Below are 17,727 nucleotides of genomic sequence, written 5' to 3' on the forward strand. Positions count from 1 at the left end.
GCTCACCGCCTCACCTTTTGCTTGATCTTCATCCCGCTCTCCCCAGCAAACGTCCACTAAAGCCCAGAAATTAGTCATGCCTGCTGTGTTTCCAAACCAGCTTCATAAATAAACATGGGCGCCTAGGAGGAATTCCCCAAAGAAAGTTAGGAAATCAGAGTCGTGTTTATACTAAGGAGCAGGGCATACAAATACAGCAGCTGCTTCTATCCGTAAATAGGAGAGGAGAGGCATTTGGTGGCTGTTTGCAATGATCAAGTGTGGTCTACACCAAAATAGTCAAGTGTATTTGGGCTGGGAATTAGGTACAGATAAACATGAGGTAAGTTGCTTTAAGCAATAACTTTGCGTGGAAACATCACGGGCAAGCTGGTCCCTTGTAGAGTGAGCATCATTTTACATGCGTTCAGGCAGGCATCCATTAAAGAACTCTAAGGGGTAATCTTTTGTTGAGGCTTAAAAATGTCTGTCTCATGTCCATTCTCTACATCTGTGTCTCTATTCCTGCCCTACAAATATGTTCTTCTGTACCATTTTTCTAGGTTCCACATCCACATATGTGAGATAATATACAATATGGGAAGAAGGGGAGGGTGTAATGAATTGGCAGATTAGGATTGACATATATATATATGTGTGTGTGTGTGTGTGTGTGTGTATACTACTATGTGTAAAACAGATAGCTAGTGGGAATATGCTGTGTAGCACAGGGAACTCTACTCAATGCTCTGTGATGACCTAGATGGGTGGGATAGGGGGATGGGAGGGAGGTTCAAAAGGGAGAGTATATATGTATACATAAAGCTGTTTAACTTTGTTGTACAGCAAAAATTAACACAACATTGTAAAGCAATTACACTGCAAGAAAAATTAATAAAACAAGTCTGTCTCCTTTATCCATTTGGTACAGGCGGCTTTCGAACAGATGTGCTCCTTGAAGAGAGAATCTGCAGGTTGAGCAGGAGTGCATTAGCTTCCTCACGCCTGGATGCCATGAGCTGCTTGTGCACCCTTCCCTTCTCTCATCTATGTGTCTCTTGAGTAAATCAGCTTTCTGTTCACTGACCAAGTCAGGAATGGGACGCTAAAGGACCTGGGAGGATCTGTGCTGCTCTCAATGAGACGATGAGCCTGCTGACTGTGAGCGCAGCCCCTGCAGAGACAACGGAGCCCAGAGTGCCTCCCAGGGCAGAAGTTCCACCCCAGGGCATTGCTGAGGCCTCAATACAGGTGGATAAGGCGAGAAATCTGCAGCCACTGAAAGGGCTCGGGGGAGCAGAACAGTAACTTCCGGAATAATTTTTGGAAACCTGAGCTGAGCATATGGAGCCTTTCATCAGGGCCCTGAGTATGAACACAGCCTCACCTACCTCCATTCCTCGGAGGACATCCCACTTGGTGCAAGGTACCCAAATGTGTCCAGCCTTGTCAAGGGGACTCTTCCTAGGATGCCTCTCCTTTCTTCCTCTAGTAGTTCTCAGCGGATGCGAGTTTGTTCCCCAGGGGACGTTCGGTAACATCTAGAGACATTTGTGGTTGTCACCACTTAGTCAGGGCTGGAGTTGCTGCTGGCATCCAGAGGAAAGAGGCCAAGGATGCTGCCAAACATCTGTTATGCACAGGACAGCCTGCACAAGGAGGATCCATCCTGAAGGTCAACCGTGCCCAGGCCGAGGATTTCTAGGTGACCGGGGCTTGCCCTCCAAAACTCAGCAAGGAGCACACCAGCTGAAGAAAGGATCCTAGCTTGCTGGGCCCAGCCGGGTTCCCAGGCCAGCAGAGAGTTGGCCACAGGAATGAATGAGAGATCAGGAATAGATTCGGTCATTCATGTGTTCTTTTCTGTCCTGCTCTTTCTTTCCCCACCTGAGATGGCTTCTGGCTAGCAGGCAGGCGCAGCTCTTTGCCAAGAGGGCTCTAGTTGGTCCCTTCCAGACTCAGTTTCCCCACCAGTAATAGAAGGAGCACAGACCCTTCCAGGGCTGACCTCATTCTGACCCAAGCTCCCACTCCCCCAAAGTGACAGCTGCCTGCTTCGTCAGCAGCCTCAGCGTCAACAGCTGAAGTGCAGCAAGAAACTGATATTAACTCCACTCCAGAAAAACTGCAGGAGCCAGAGAACCTTGTTGAAAATGCCTGCTTACTGGAATGCCTGCTAGAAATGACAATCACAGTTTAATTACTTTTCAGAGAAGAGCTTTCTCTTCAGGGCTGTGGACTTGTACCCTTCCAGCTGCTGCTTTCTTGTCATCACCATCCTCCGGGCTAGCTGATTTGCCCCAGACAGCTCCTCTCGAGTAAGAGCAGGAGCCTGAGCCCCTGTGGCAGGAGCTGGGTAGGGACTATCTGAGGCACCAGCCTGGAAATCAGGTGATCTGGGGACCAGGATGGGCCTCATTGCCATGTGACCTTGCACGAGCCTCCTTATCAGTCTGGGCTTCAGTTTATCCATCTGTACAATGGGGTGATAATGCTTAGACTACCTCATAGAGTTAATAGAAAATCGATGGAAATGGAAGAACAAGACAAAGGATGCGGCTAATATGCCTGAGACCCTATCATATACCGGGAGCCTAGTGGCTCAGATGGTAAAGCATCTGCCTACAATGTGGGAGACCTGGGTTTGATCCCTGGGTCAGGAAGATCCCCTGGAGAAGGAAATGGCAACCCACTCCAGTACTCTTGCTTGGAAAATCCCATGGACGGAGGAGCTTGGTAGGCTACAGTCCACAGGGTCGCAAAGAGTCGGGCACACTGAGCGACTTCACTTCACTTTTACATATCAATACATCACTGTGATGTCCTTTGTGCAGACTCCTCTGTTCTACAGAGGAGGAGGCTGAGGCTTAGAGACGTTGATGAATGCTCATGGTCCCATGGTGGTGGGATTGGGATGTGAGCCCAAGTCTGCCTAATGCTGAGGACCTTGTTCTCCCTTCCAGGTTGCATCTCCTTCGCATGGACTGCCTGTAAAACCTGAGAGTCCTGTCCACATGCAAGCCTTTCCCAGAATCGCCATCCCAGCACACATTTATCCTTCAGTAAGGGTTGAAGTGTATGGGATTGAGGCAACCCTGGAGGAGAAGAGGAAAGAGAAAGCCGTGTGAGCTGGAGGAGGTGGGATTTGACCTGGGCCTTGGATGGTGGGACAGAGAGGGCCAACAAGGACCTTGTAGGCAGAGAGAAGGACAAGACCTAAGACATAGCGTGAGGATGGACCTGCGAGATGCAGGTGGTAGTGAGAAGAGCATCTGACTAGAGTAGGGGCCACACAGGAAATGATGGGAAAAGGGTAGTGGAGATGGGTGCATCGGGGGGATGGGCCATCTTCTCTGTCCTCAGTCTATGAAATGCCACTCTCAGATTCCTTACTCACACTCTGGGGTCAATGGCAGACTAGTTAAAAGAAAAATTCAGAAGTAGAACCCTTGGTGATAATTATCATTTTAATTGGGATCAGTGCTTCAGGCTGGACGGAGAAGGTTTTAATGTGGCTCAGCTAGTAAAGAATCTGCCTGCAATGCGGGAGACCTGGGTTCAATCCCTGGGTTTGGGAAGATCCCCTGGAGAAGGGAACAGCTACTCACTCCAGTATTCTGGCCTGGAGAATTCCATGGACTGTATAGTCCATGGGGTCGCAAAGAGTCGGACACAACTGAGCGACTTTCATTTCACTTTCATTTTCCAGTTAGCAGCTGGCAAGTCCAGTTGGAGCTGGGATGTGGTCACACCACAGCGATGCAGCCGGACCATCCTCTTCCTTCACCCCACCTTCCTGTTCAATGAACCTCACTGGTGCCTTCCCTCTAGCAGGCCTTCCAGTAGGTGATCTCCACACTGTATCTCATTTAATTCTCTAAGAAGCCCCAGAGCTGACAGCAAGTCATTTCTCTCCATCCCACTCTCAGGCTGCCCAGGGTTTCTTCAACCCCATTTGCAGATGTAGCAAGTGAAGCCTAGATGGTTGAAGTTACTTGTGTGCAGTCCCCTGCCAGTTCTTACTGGCAGAAATGACACTAGTTTTCAGGTCCTTTCGGCTCCCTGTCTGGTGCTCTCTTGCTGGTAGCCCTTGGTCTGATGGAAAGAAGAAAAGGAAGGTCCATGCCTGCCTTCACCAGACCTCAGTTTGGAGTCTTAGTTGGTCAGAGTCACCATGAATCCCCCTTGGCCTGGAGAGCAAGGAAATTGACCAAAAAGGCAACTTCCAGTCGATTGCACTTTCTCACTTTAAGGACTACATTGATTTAAAAAAGTATTAGCCATTTCATATGGAAATCATTCTAAAACATCATTCTTTCCTGCTCTAACAAGTGGCATTTGGGGGACCCAATGTTTAGTCTATAGAAATGGAGGTATCTGGAATGTGAAGGGCTTTGAAGTTTTCTGACCTTGTCCTGCTTGGGTGGGCAAAGTCCATGACTCACCTGCCTGATTAATAATAACAAAAATTTATTAATAATAAAATAAAAATAATAATAATAATTGGAAAGGTAAAGTAATAAAAATTTTATGTATCTTGAGGACCCCCAGCTAACTTGGATATGTTGGATTACCTAGAAGCAGCCACTGAACAGTCCCCAAAATGCTGGTTGATGAAACTGTGCATCATTTGCCCATAAAACAAACAAATTGGGGATGGGGGTGGTGCTTATGCTTTTTGTTCAGTTTGCAGTCAATCAAGAGGCCCCCATTGAGAGCCCTTCCTGAGTCTCACCTCTGATGATTTCCAAGCTGCCCAGTAAACACCCTTCTTGCCTAGGCTCTCTCTTTGGGTACAGGTTTAGAGGAGACTTTCAGGAGAGGGGTAGCTACCCTAGCTAGGAGTAGACCCATGGCCCAGGCTATCCCAGGCCACAACCCCTCCCAGGGCTTTGCTGCTGGAACAGGTGAGAAGGTAGGGAAGGTCCAAGAGCATCTTTGCCCACAGTTCCTGCAGCCTGACACCCAGGACACACTGGTTATTTCCCAGTCTGGTTCTCCTCTGTGAGTTCCCTACCATCCCACTAACAAGGGTCCTGCCTCACCAAGTGGTCCAGAGCTATTCTGTGGTTTACAACTAATGTTTCTGAATCTAATGTTGCTGTGTCCTCCTTTGCCACTGGCTATCCTGGCACTTTCTTGACCTGCCATCAGCATTCTGTCCTTCAGAAGCCCTCCCCTCCTGATCTGAGTTACTCTAATGGGTGGTCTGAAATGCAGTGCTTGGGTACAACCTCAAAAACAACAGAATGATCTTGTTTTGTTTCCAAGCAAACCATTCAGCATCACAGTAATCCAAGTCTATGCCCCAACCACTGATGCTGAAGGAGCCGTTGACTGCTTCTATGAAAACGTACAAGACCTTCTGGAACTAACACCAAAAATGATGTCCTTCTCATCATAGGAGATTGGAATGCCAAAGTAGAAAGTCAAGAGATACCCAGAATAACAGACAAGTTTGGCCTTAGAGCACAAAATGAAGCAGGGCAAAGGCTAGCAGAGTTTTGTCAAGAGAACACACTGGTCATAGTAAATACCCTTTCCCAACAACCAAAGATGACTCTACACCTGGACATCACTAGATGGTCAACATTGAAATTTGATTGATTGTGTTGTTTGCAGCCACAGATGGAGAAGTTCTATACAGTCAGCAAAAGCAGGACCTGAAGCTGACTGTGGCTCTGATCATAAGCTGCTTATTGAAAAATTCAGGCTTAAATTGAAGAAAGTAGGGAAAATCACTAGGTCATTTAGGTGTGACCTAAATCAAATCCCTTATGAATATACAGTAGAGGTGACAAATAGATTCAAGGGATTAGATCTGGTAGACAGAGTGCCTGAAGAACTATGGACAGGGGTTTGTAACATTGTACAGGAGGCAGTGACCAAAACCATCCCAAAGAAAAGAAACACAAGAAGGCAAAGTGATTGTCCGAGGAGCTTTTACAAATGGTTGAGGAAAGAGAAGTAAAAGGCAACAGAGAAAGGGAAAGATATACCCAACTGAACGCAGAGTTCCAGAGAATTGCAAGGAGAGATAAGAAGGCCTTCTTGAATGAACAGTGCAAAGAAATAGGGGAAAACAATAGAATGGGCAAGACTTGAGATCTCTTCAAGAAAACTGGAGATATCAAGGGAACATTTCATGCAAGGATGGGCACAATAAAGGACAGAAATGGTAAGAACTTGACAGAAGCAGAAGACATTAAGAAGAGGTGGCAAGAATACACAGAAAAACAATATATAAAAATCTCAATGACTCGGATAACTACAATGGTGTGGTCACTCACCTAGAGCCAGACATCCTGGAGTGTGAAGTCAAATGGGCCTTAGGAAGAATTACTACCAACAAAGCTAGTGGAGGTGATGGAATTCCAGCAGAGCTATTTCAAATTCTAAAAGATGATAAGTTCTGTACTCAATATGTCAGCAAATTTGGAAAACTCAACAGTGGCCACAGGACTGGAAAAGGTCAGTTTTCATTCCAATCTTGAAGAATTGCAACACTGAAAAATGTTCAAATTATAATACAATTGTACTCATTTCACATGTTAGCAAGGTTACGCTCAAAATCATTCAAGCTAGGTTTCAGCAGTATGTGAACCGAGAACTTCCAGAAGTACAATCTGGGTTTAGAAGAGACAGAGGAACCAGAGATTAAATTGCCAACATTCGTTGGATCATGGAAAAGGCAAAGGATTTCCAGAAAAACACCTACTTCTAGTTCATTGACTATGCTAAAGACTTTGACTGTGTGGATCACGACAAAGTGTGGAAAATTCTTAAAGAGATGGGAATACCAGACTGCCTTACCTGTCTCCTGAGAAACCTGTATGAGGGTTAAGAAGCAAGAATTAGAACTGGACATGGAAAAGCTAACTAGTTCAAAATTGGGAAAGGAATACAAGGCTGTATATTGTCACCCGCTTATTTAACTTATATGCAGAGTACATCATGTGAAATGCTAGGCTGGGTGAATCCCAAGCTGGAATCAAGATTGCTGGGACAAGTATCAACAACCTCAGACATGCAGATGATACCACTCTAATGGCAGAAAGTGAAGAGGAACTAAAGGGTCTCTTGATGAGGGTGAACAAGGAGAGTGAAAAAGCTGGCTTAAAACTCAACATTAAAAAAACTAAGATCATGGCATCTTGTCCCATCACTTCATGGAAAATAGATGGGGAAAAGTGGAAACAATGACAGATTTTATTTTCTTGGGCTCCAAAATCACTGTGAATGGTGACTACAGCCATGAATTTAAAAGACGCTTGCTCCTTGGAAGGAAATCTATGACACAAATCCAGACAACGTACTAAAAAGCAGAGACATCACTTTGCTGACAAAGGTCCATATAGTCAAAGCTATGGTTTTTCCAGTAGTCATGTATGGACGTGAGAGTTGGACCATAAAGAAGGCTGAGCGCCGAAGAATGGATGCTTTCAAACTGTGATGCTGAAGACCCTATTTTTTTTTGAGGCTTGAAAGATTGTCTTTATTGACAAAGAAGTCTAATTGTTTTCTTTTTTAAGTTTATTTAACTGGAGGACAATTGCAATATTGTGGTGGTTTTTGCCATACATCAATATGAATAGGCCATAGGTATACATATGTCCCCTCCATCCTGAAAACCCCTCCATCCTAAATCCCCATCCCACCTCCCTCTCCACCCCATCCCTCCAGGTTGTCACAGAGCCCCAGCTTTGGGTGCCCTGTGTCATACATCAAGCTTCCACTAACTACTTTACATATGGTAATGTATATGTCTCGATGCTATTCTCTCAACTCAATCCCACCCTCTACTTGGAGAAGACTCTTGAGAGTCCCTTAAACTGCAAGGAGACCACACTAGTCAATCGTAAAGGAAACCAACCCTGAATATTCATTGGAAGGACTGATGTTGAACCTGAAGCTCCAATACTTTGGCCACCTGATGTGGCCAATTCATTGGAAAAGAGCGGGGAAGGAAAGATTGAGGGCAGGATGAGAAGGGGCAGCAGAGGATGAGATGATAGATGGCATCATTGACTCAATTGACGTGAGTCTGAACCAACTCCAGGAGATGGGGATACCAGACCAGGACAGGGAAGGCTATCATGCTGCAGTCCGTGGGGTTGCACAGTGTCGGACATGACGTGGCAACTGAACAACAGCAATGGGCCGTAAGATCAACAAACCTTCGACTAGCTCATTAGAGGTGTGTGCAAAGTAAGAGCCCAAGGGGCCCAACAGGGCATGGGATCAGCCACATAATCCATTAAGACTTATTCATCAGCTCCTACCATGTGCCAAGGTTAGTACCAGCCATAGAGGGAGGCTCTGTGGCTTCCCTCTGTCAGTATCGACCACCCAAGCCCTGGGAGCTCTCCGCGAAGAGGACTGAGGTTTGAAATAGCGGTCCCTGCAGGGCCCTTTGATCTGGAGCCCAAGTGCAATTTACCGGAAATTTTAATAGCCTTTTATCTTTACAACAGGAAGCTGGGTTACGACCAACGGTCCCTCACATGTGGATGCTAGGCTGGTTTGGAACAGAAGCTCCATCTAGAAAGAGAAACACACACTAGACTGCACACAGGTTATGTGTTTCTCTGTTTAACAGGCAGTTTTTGAACTCCTTCTCTGTGCCAGGTCAAGTGTGGACACTTTAAATGATCCTCATAACTTCCACAGTGAAAGCTCCCGGGCAAGGACAAGGCATCCAGCAAGGCCCCAGATCTGAGTGGAGCCTCTCCTGTCTGGCTAGAAACTCTGCTTTGCACAGAAGATGCCCAGCTCCTTTTTAGCTCTGAAATTCTATGACCAGTTTGTTCAATGTGCTCCACCACACTGGCCACCATCCCCCACCCCCCCGCTCCCCGCCACCCTGACAACTCCCCAAACACTGCTCAGAGCTAAGGTCAGCATCAAGAAAAAACATATGTTGTCCTTATTCTGCCTCCCGTCTTCACCAGTTCCTGACAAGAAGTAGGCTCGGGTCTTCTTCCATGGTGGTGGTGGGGTTGGGGACTCTGTTTCCAGCATGGGCAGGGATGGGCTGGGTGGAAGAACAGGAGAGAGCTGCACTTGAAAAGGGAGGCTCTATGGAAGCTGTGCTGGACACAAAGGGATGACCTACAGTAGCTGAGTGCTGGGTTCACAGCCCATTCTGGACAAAGTGGTGGGATGGAGCACTGTCCTTCCCTGTACTCAAATCTGCTCTGTCCTTAGACCTCGGAAATGGGTCAACAGCCTTCTCTGGCTATGATCCACCCTGGGGGCAAGCGGGCCACAAGGCAAAGGGGCCATGTCCATTGCAAGCTGATGGCCTTCTCCTTCCAAGACCCCACAATTCCCTGTCCAAATGGTCCTGACTGTGCTCTGGAGTCTGAAAATTTTCTTTTCTGGCATTCTTCTCCCCTGAGGTCTGACCACACTGCTAGTGTGGGCCCAAGAGGTGATCTGGTTTTGGGGGTCTATTTAGGAAGAGGAGGGTTGATGGCAAGCAGAGCAATCCCAGGCATAGCTGCAAGGCTTCTCAGTGTGGGGCTGGCCCGAGAAGCGGGTGAGGCTGTCCTTTCTATTCTTGCTCTGGGCACTGCAAACGTTAGGGGTCTCCCATCCTGATACAAACGACAGGAGGGGACAGAAGATGCCTTAGCACCCCCGCTGATTATCAACATACTGACTGCTCCGTTTTGACCAGTTCATTAAACCAGACTTTTGAAACACTCCAGCTTAAAGTAGACTTTTTTAATTAAAAAAAAAAAAATAGCTTTCACAGATCAAGGACTCACTCAACCATTGACAGAGGACTGGCCCTGTGGGGTGCTGGCCGCCTGGAGCTTGGATCTGCTTGGGGACGATGGCAGTGTGCAAGGAAGGGGATGAGGGACAAGGCATTATTTAAAGAGGAGTGCAGTCTTGTTAATGGAAATCTCAATGCCAGGGGTCAGAGGCTTCCCTGAGGGAGGGAGATAAAGTTACAGATGGGTAAACCAAGACCCTGGAAAAGGAAGTGGCAAGCACTCCAGTACTCTTGCCTGGAAAATCCCATGGATAGAGGAGCCTGGCGGGCTATAGCTCATGGGGTCCCAAAGAGTCGGATGTGACTGAGCAACTGAGCACAAACCGGGGCTCAAAGGTAATATGTGTATTAAGCTTAGTGTGACTGTCATGATTAAGTGTCAGTTTTCCCAACTCTGAGCTCAGTGGACCTGGGGGCACCCTTCATGGCCTAGTTTTCATGTTTGTGTAAGGGTGTCACACGTGAGCCTGTCTGCACAGAAAGCTCACAATTTACACCCATCGTAGATGCTGGCTGTGCATGCATGCGTGTGTGCACACACACACACCTGCTTCTAGACACACACACACACACACACACACACCTGCTTCTATTCTGCATGTGACGATAAGCCTGAATGGCAAAGCAGATGCCAGGACCTGCCTGCAGGGCATTCGGAGAAAACGAGACCCGCCAGCCGTTACCAGGCATCGTCAGCGCAGCTTTGAAATCTGAGTCCGGGCTCCCAGCCCTGCCCACCTGCGGTTTTCCTCCGTGGGCCTCCCCAAGGGAGGCAGGCCCTGCCTGTGAGCTGGATTTGATCAAAGCCTCCACAAACCTGAGCCGAAGCCACAACTCCTGGCATTATTAAAGTGTTTAATAACTTTCCACGACCCCTCCCTCACCAAGACCCTGAAAGGCCGCCTGTTCCTCCCTCTTCCCTCTGCCTTTTCATAAGGGGAGAAGGGCCCTGGTGGGGGGTGGGGGTGGGGGCAGGGCAGTGGTTGGGTGTCGGGGATCCGATTTCCCTCACCAAGTTCACAACCATAATCGCCATGTTCATCATTTCCACGTTCTGGAAAGCTCCTTACAGTAATAACAAATGCCCTAACTACCATGCTTGCGGCCCTTAACGTCATTTTAAACATGCTGCTCTGTTTCAGTCACCTCGAAATGCGGCAGAGAAGCTGCCAGGAGAGCTTCCTGTGTGCAGAGCGAGTCTCTGGCCTGCCTGGATCCCAAGGTTTCAATCTTATCTGGCAGGCAGAGTAATTTGAAATTTAATCATCTTTTCCCCCCAAGTGAGAATGCCTTGGTATTGCTTTTATGGAGAAAAGAACAGGCTCAGAAATCAATCTCCAAAATTTTGGGGTGGAGGTGGGGGAACGGGGGTCCATCCATGGCTGCCTCATTAGGGGTTTCTGTTCTTGAGACAATCACTCTGACGGTTTCCAGCTAGAGCCAGGGGGTATTCACAAGCTGGGATGCGGGTGGGCAGGATCCTTCTGTCTCAGAACTCTCTCCTCCACCAGAATTTCCTATGCTCAGAATTCACAGGGACAGTCCCCACCCCTCCCCCCTGCCCTTGTTGAGAGGTGATTGCCTTGGAGAGATAGTCTAATGCCCAGATTAACTGGCAGGATCTCAGGGGTGCCACCTGGTACTTAGGGTCTCCAAATGGTCAATGAAGGTCCTTTAACAGCCAGCCCCCAGCCAAATGAGAGAAATAAGGATGTAGGAAGTTTGGGATCTAACCAGATTCTGTCCATGGATAGTGGAGGGGAAAGAAGGTTTGAACATACAGAGTCAGAAGCTAGTCTAAGGTAAATTCTGCCTGTCATCAGCTGTGTACACTTCTAAGTGGAGAATCTGGTTCTCATCACGTCTGGTCAAAACGGAAGTTCCTTCCTGTCTGGAATATCCTTGATAATCCCATGTATACAATTATGAACACAGCATACACTGACAGCTCATCTGTGCAGGAAATTGGGTAGAGGTTTTTCCCAAATTTGACAACAGTCTGAAAATTTAAATGACCTAATAGCAACTAGTTATGAAGCCAGGAGAAATTTCTCTAAGTGATCAACAACAATAATAAAAATTTCCAGTTGACAATATCTATAGAAAATGATAGAACTGTTAACATGTGAAGAGGGGATTAAAGAATATGTAGAAAAAAAATTTTCTTTAAGGCATGTCAGGCAGTCAACTGTTAAATAATGTGAGGGTTTTTTCCCCTGAATTTGTTCATATTTGTGGGTAAATACCCACAAATGTTGGCTTTCTGAGATGTGATTTGTGATTTGTTGTGATTTCTCATTCTAAATAACACTCATTCTGATACCTAACTTTGTATTTGAAACTTAATATTATTTTCTTCCTGAGCAGAGCAGCTGAGTCATGTTGGCAGGTTGGGTGTGGGTGCAAGATAAAGGTGGTCAATGCTGACTTCAGGGTTTTATCTTTCCAATGTTTGCTGCTGCTAAGTTGCTCCAGTCATGTCCGACTCTGCGACCCAGTGGATGGCAGCCCACCAGGCTCCCCCGTCCTTGAGATTCTCCAGGCAAGAACACTGGAGTGGGTTGCCATTTTCTTCTCCAATGAAAAGTGAAAAGTGAAAGTGAAGTCGCTCAGTCGTGTCCAACTCTTCGAGACCCCATGGACTGCAGCCTACCAGGCTCCTCTGTCCATGGGATTTTCCAGGCAAGAGTACTGGAGTGGGGTGCCATTGCCTTCTCTGTTCCAATGTTTAGGTAGTTTAAAAAAGGAAAAAAAAACTCTTACTTTCTGGAATAATGAGAATAACTGAGTTTTTGCTTAGCAAGGGAAGCATCCTGCCCCTTATGTTGACTTCCCATTACATCTACATTTGGAATGCCACTGGTCTGTGAAACCTCAAGCCAAGTCTGGGCAATGTGGTGACTGGCAGGACTCCCCAGGAATGAGACCTGTAAAAGCATCCTGGGACAGGAGGGCTGAGGAGAGAGCTGACTCTAAGAAGAGCCGGAGACTCACCTGAGCCGTGGAGGGGCCCGGAGCTGAGAACTGGGACAGAGTCAGGACTGTTTCCCAAAGGCTGGCTCTGCCTGTCTCTGGGTTCCCATCCCTCATGACCCCCAGACTGATGTCTTCCCCAGCAGGCCTAATCCCCACTTCCTTTTATTTTTGCTGTTCAGTCGCTAAGTCATGTCTGAGTCTTTGCGACCCCGTGGACTGCAGCGTACCAGGCTTCCCTGTCCTTCACTGTCTCCCGGAGCTTGCTCAAACTCGTGTCTATTGAGTCAGTGATGCTCTCTAACCATCTCCTCCTCTGTCACCCTCTTCTCGTTTGCCTTCAATCTTTCCCAGCATCAGGGTCTTTTTCAATGAGTCAGCTCTTCGCATCAGGTGGCCAAAGTATTGGAGTTTCAGCTTCAGCATCAGTCCTTCTAAAGAATATCAGGACTGATTTCCTTTAGGAGTGACCAGTTTGATCTCCATGCAGTCCAAGGGACTCTTAAGAGTCTTCTCCAACACCACAGTTCAAAAGCATCTATTCTTTGGCACTCAACTTTCTTTATAGTCCAACTCTCACATCCACACATGACTCTGGAAAAGCCATAGCTTTGACCACACAGACCTTTTTCTTAAATTCAGAACTATAGCTTTGACTTAAAAAAAATTTTTACTTGGCCGTGTCAGGTCTTAGTCACAGCAGATGGCATCGTCCTTGCATCACGTGGGATCTTCTTTTGGGGACACAGACTCTCTAGTTGTGGCATGTGGACTTAGTTGCTCCTCAGCATGTGGGATCTTAGTTCCCCAACCAGGGATTGAACCTGTGTCCCCTGCCCTGCAAGGTAGATTCTTAACCACTGGACCACCAGGGAAGTCCCCTGACCCCCACTTTCACACCTCTCCCCTGTAGGCTCCCAGCTGGATGTGGTTCAAACACTCCAGGGTTTCTGTTGCTCACATTGTGTCTCCCTGTTGCCCAAATGCCTTTCATGTCTTCTCAGCATCTTTGCACAAAGTGGTCCCTGCTCACCCCTGGTCTCCTTGCCACTCCAGACCTCATCTTGGCTGATGCTGACTCATAGCACCACCTATGCCTGTGTGCAGACAGATGCGACTGCGTGGCAAAGGCATGAGAAACCCCTGTAACGGCAGGCCACACTCCTGAAACCTGGGGAATCAGCAGTTACGTCCATTACACCTGTAACGCCTCAGCTAATCAAGTTCGCTTTACTTGTTACTATAAGAACCTGCATGTCCTCCAAGCTGCACGGAGCCTAAACAAGACACTTGCCTGAGTTGTTTTTTTAGAAACTCAGAGTCAGCTGTGTCCAGTTTGAGTGAGAGTGTTTAAGATTGGTTGGGACCATGGACCCTCCAACCGGGCATGTGCAAGAGTCCTCTCTGTGACCTTTTGACATCGGAGGATCAAAAGTCCACCCTCAGATCATGCTCACCACCGCCTTCTGAACGTGCATTCCATGAAGACACCTGTAGCATAGTTACACCTGCACAGAACTACAATGACCTCACCTTTTTCTTATTTCCAATCACCTATCCCCATACCCCCCACCCCTGCACTCCTCATGCCTAAGACCACCCCGCTCCCTCATCTCATAAATACCCCTGGCCTTCTAGGAGGCGGCTTGAGAGCTGCTCTTTTGTCTTCTTGCTTCTGTGTCTCCTTAAGCAAGCCCTTCTCTGTTCAAGTCTCAGTGGTTCAGTACTCAGCTAGCGGCTTGTAGGGCAAATGAACTTAATCGCTTTCTGAACCCATTCCTTTCACCTAACAGGAGAATAAACTGTTAGGCCACTTTGGGAGACAAACTCAGCCTGTTTAAAAGTTATCCTTAGTTGCTTGTAACTTTTCTTGCCTCTCAGGCATGTGGGTAGTGGCCAAAGATGCCTGCCGACATTCACCGGCTCCACCCCCAGATGAACCTGGAAGGATGGCATTGCCCCTGTGGTGGGGACACGGTGCTGCAGGCCCCTCGGCACATGCCTGTGATCTCTGCAAAGCCGGTCCTCCATCTTCAGACCCTCCCCGCGCGGGAGAAAGCAAGTTAGAATTCAGCTATTAAATGGGATGGTGCTCATTTCTGTGTCCTGCCGCTCTAAGCACTCGAAATTGGCCTCCAACCCTGATGATCCCCAGTTGAGAGAGGGGACGCTGAGAACAGCTCCCATTTGCTGGAAGTAGTGCCCCACCAGCTACTGGCTTATTCACCCGGGTTGACTGTGGGGTCTGCGACCACAGGGCAGACACACAAGAAACGTCGTGCTCTCTATCTTCTTAAATCTGAGTCAGAAATCTGTCAGGGAAGGGGGTATCCTTGTTATCTACCCTTCCCTCACCCCACCAGGGAGCCTTGGGTTCTAGGAGGTTCTGTGTGGCCAGGGCAGAGCATCTCCACATTCTAGGCTGGGTGAGGTCCTATGACCCCGGCACCCAGACATTTTCTGCCCCCAGGCTACATGAAGGGCAGGGGTCCTTGCTGGACAGGAAACCCTGACCCAGGGCCCAGCCTCGTGTGTGTTGCCCAGGGCTACAGCTTCTGGGTCCACCGTCTTAGAGTTGGAGGGAGGTGCTCATGACCTGGGGACCCACCCCCATGTGGGGCAACTCCGCTCGGTTTCCTCTTGTTACTTTCAAAATCAAGCCCTTTTCATTGTCCCTCGCAGAGAACCTGGGTTAGACTGGGAAAACTAGCCGCTAGAGAACAGACCAAAGTTACTATGACACATGTGTTATCTCATTTTTCACGCCCACTGAAGCCCTATAAGGTGAAGAGTATCTCCACAGATGAAAAAACTGAGCTTAAAACTTAAGTGACTTGCCCCTGTTAAGGGAAGAGCTGGAGCTGAATTCAGGCCTGTCTTGATCATGTCTCAACAACTCCTCCAGGTTCTACGTTTTTTTAAAAAAAGATTGTCTAACCCTGAGAACAAAACCCCCCAGAGAAGGTGTCCCTCTCCCCCAATTCTGGCCAGGGCTGCCTCCGCGAGCTCTGTGTGGGCCTGCCAGGACCACTTCCCCTCCCATGATCCATCCAGCTGCATGGTCTCCCTCCTGCCTCTGAGAAAGAATGGCATCAAAAGCTGGAATCCACTGATTTCACTGAAAAACAGGGCCGCCTGAGTCCAGCTCCCAGCCTTGCTGTAACGGAGGCCTGCCCCACTGGCTTCTAGGGCATGAAGGTTGGCCTTCCCATGTGAGGGATGCTCTGGAAGGGGACAGAGGGCACAGGCTGGGGCCTCAAGGGGGAGGCAGGAAAGGGGTGAGTCCGGGAGCCACTGGGACCTCAGCTAAACTGGGCGGGGGGCGGGAAGCCGTTCCCCTGAGCTCCCAGACTATGACTGCTTCTCCCTACTACATTCTTTTTGCAGTTAAACGAGCAGATGTTTTGATAAGTCTTACCCCTGAAGAGCTGGGTTGGTGGCAGTGACCCTACTTCAAATTAAATGGAAGAGACAAGTAGATAGCATAGGGGACCCTCTGGGTGAGGAAGGGCCGCCTGCCTTCATTGTGCCTCAGGTAGACTCTGCCCAGATGTTCGTGGGGGCTGAGGCACTTCTTTTAATTTAGAGACAAAGCTAGGAGAAATGTAGCCGTGTCAGGAGGAGGCTGGGCAAGACGACCTCAGGGGTCCATGGAAACTCCCGGGCCCTCCCCAGTATGTGATGGTGTAGGAAGTCAGCTTGTCTGAAGGTAAAAAGGGCTCCATGTGACAGAGGGTGGCTACAAGCTCAGGTTTGCAATGAGGACCATTTGAGACCTGGAATTTTACATCATCTGGGTGAAAAATCCTCCTTAACTGGAAGAGGGAAAGGGTCTTGCCCAAGGTCACAGGGAGCATTAATAATGCCAGGGCCTGCTGTGTCCCCTGAGGCCCCTCTAACTGGGGGGAGCAGTTTATAAACTAAAACAAGAACGTGGGTGCTGCTGGAGGAAGCAAGGAGTATGGTGAGGATGGGGGTTGGGGGACTTGGAACCCAAGGGGACAAAGAGGAAGAGTAGCCAGAAAAGCGGCGATGAGGCCGTCACTCTGCAGGCCCCTGCCAGGTTGACTCTGCCCTCGGGAGGGAGGCTGAAGTCTGAGAAATCCCGGGGAGGCTACGGAGTGAGGCCGGCAACTAGAAAGGGGCAGTTTCAACCAGTCCAGGGCAAACGTGGGGGTGGGTTCTGAGTTGAGCCCAGGCCTGTCCCTCCCTCTCAGTGATGAGCACACAGGAGCCTTGAGAAAGCAGCCTGCCTGGGATCCGTCTGGGGGAGAGGCAAACTCAGGCTGGAAGCCAGGCCTTCTCCAGGCCTCATCTCCAGGCCTCATGAGGCTGCTGGGAGGGGTGGGACCTCCCTGCTTGCTCGCTTCCTTCCGAGGAGTGACCGGCACTTTGTCCTCCCACCTCAAGTCCCTTCGTTTTTCTCCTTCTTGCCCTTGGTAGGGGGAAGGGTCCTGGGTAAGGCAAAGTAAAGTGAAGACTGACACTTCGTCAGCTAAAGAAAATAGCCAAGCAATATTGCAGCCAAGATGTGGGTAGCCTTCCCTGAAATGGATCTCAGGGTGAACTGTGAGGACCGTTACCCAGAGTCAGGAAGGCCATTGTCACCAGAGACCCATCGGAGAGGGGACACAAGAAGAAAGAGACCTGTCTCAGGGATGGGCAAAGGATGATGGAAACTGCCAGAAACAGACCTGTCATGAGGGGAGCTCGGCAGGTGACTGAGGACACCTCCAATCGTCAGAAAGGGATGAGCAGTGATCAAGAACACCTGGAGGCTTAGTGGCCTCACAAGCAGCTCTCATCACACACACAGCTGTGTCCAGCTGGATTCTATTATAGAAACCCAGGCTACCACAGACACATCACATACTTCTACGGTATCTATCATCACATAGCGTATCTATATAACATCAGGGTGGGGAATGATTCCTTAACGAGGTACAAACTTCACAGTCCACAAGAGATTGACTAATCTAGTTATAAAGTAC

This window comes from Bubalus bubalis, chromosome 11, assembly GCF_019923935.1.
Source record: "Bubalus bubalis isolate 160015118507 breed Murrah chromosome 11, NDDB_SH_1, whole genome shotgun sequence".
NCBI lineage: Eukaryota > Metazoa > Chordata > Mammalia > Artiodactyla > Bovidae > Bubalus > Bubalus bubalis.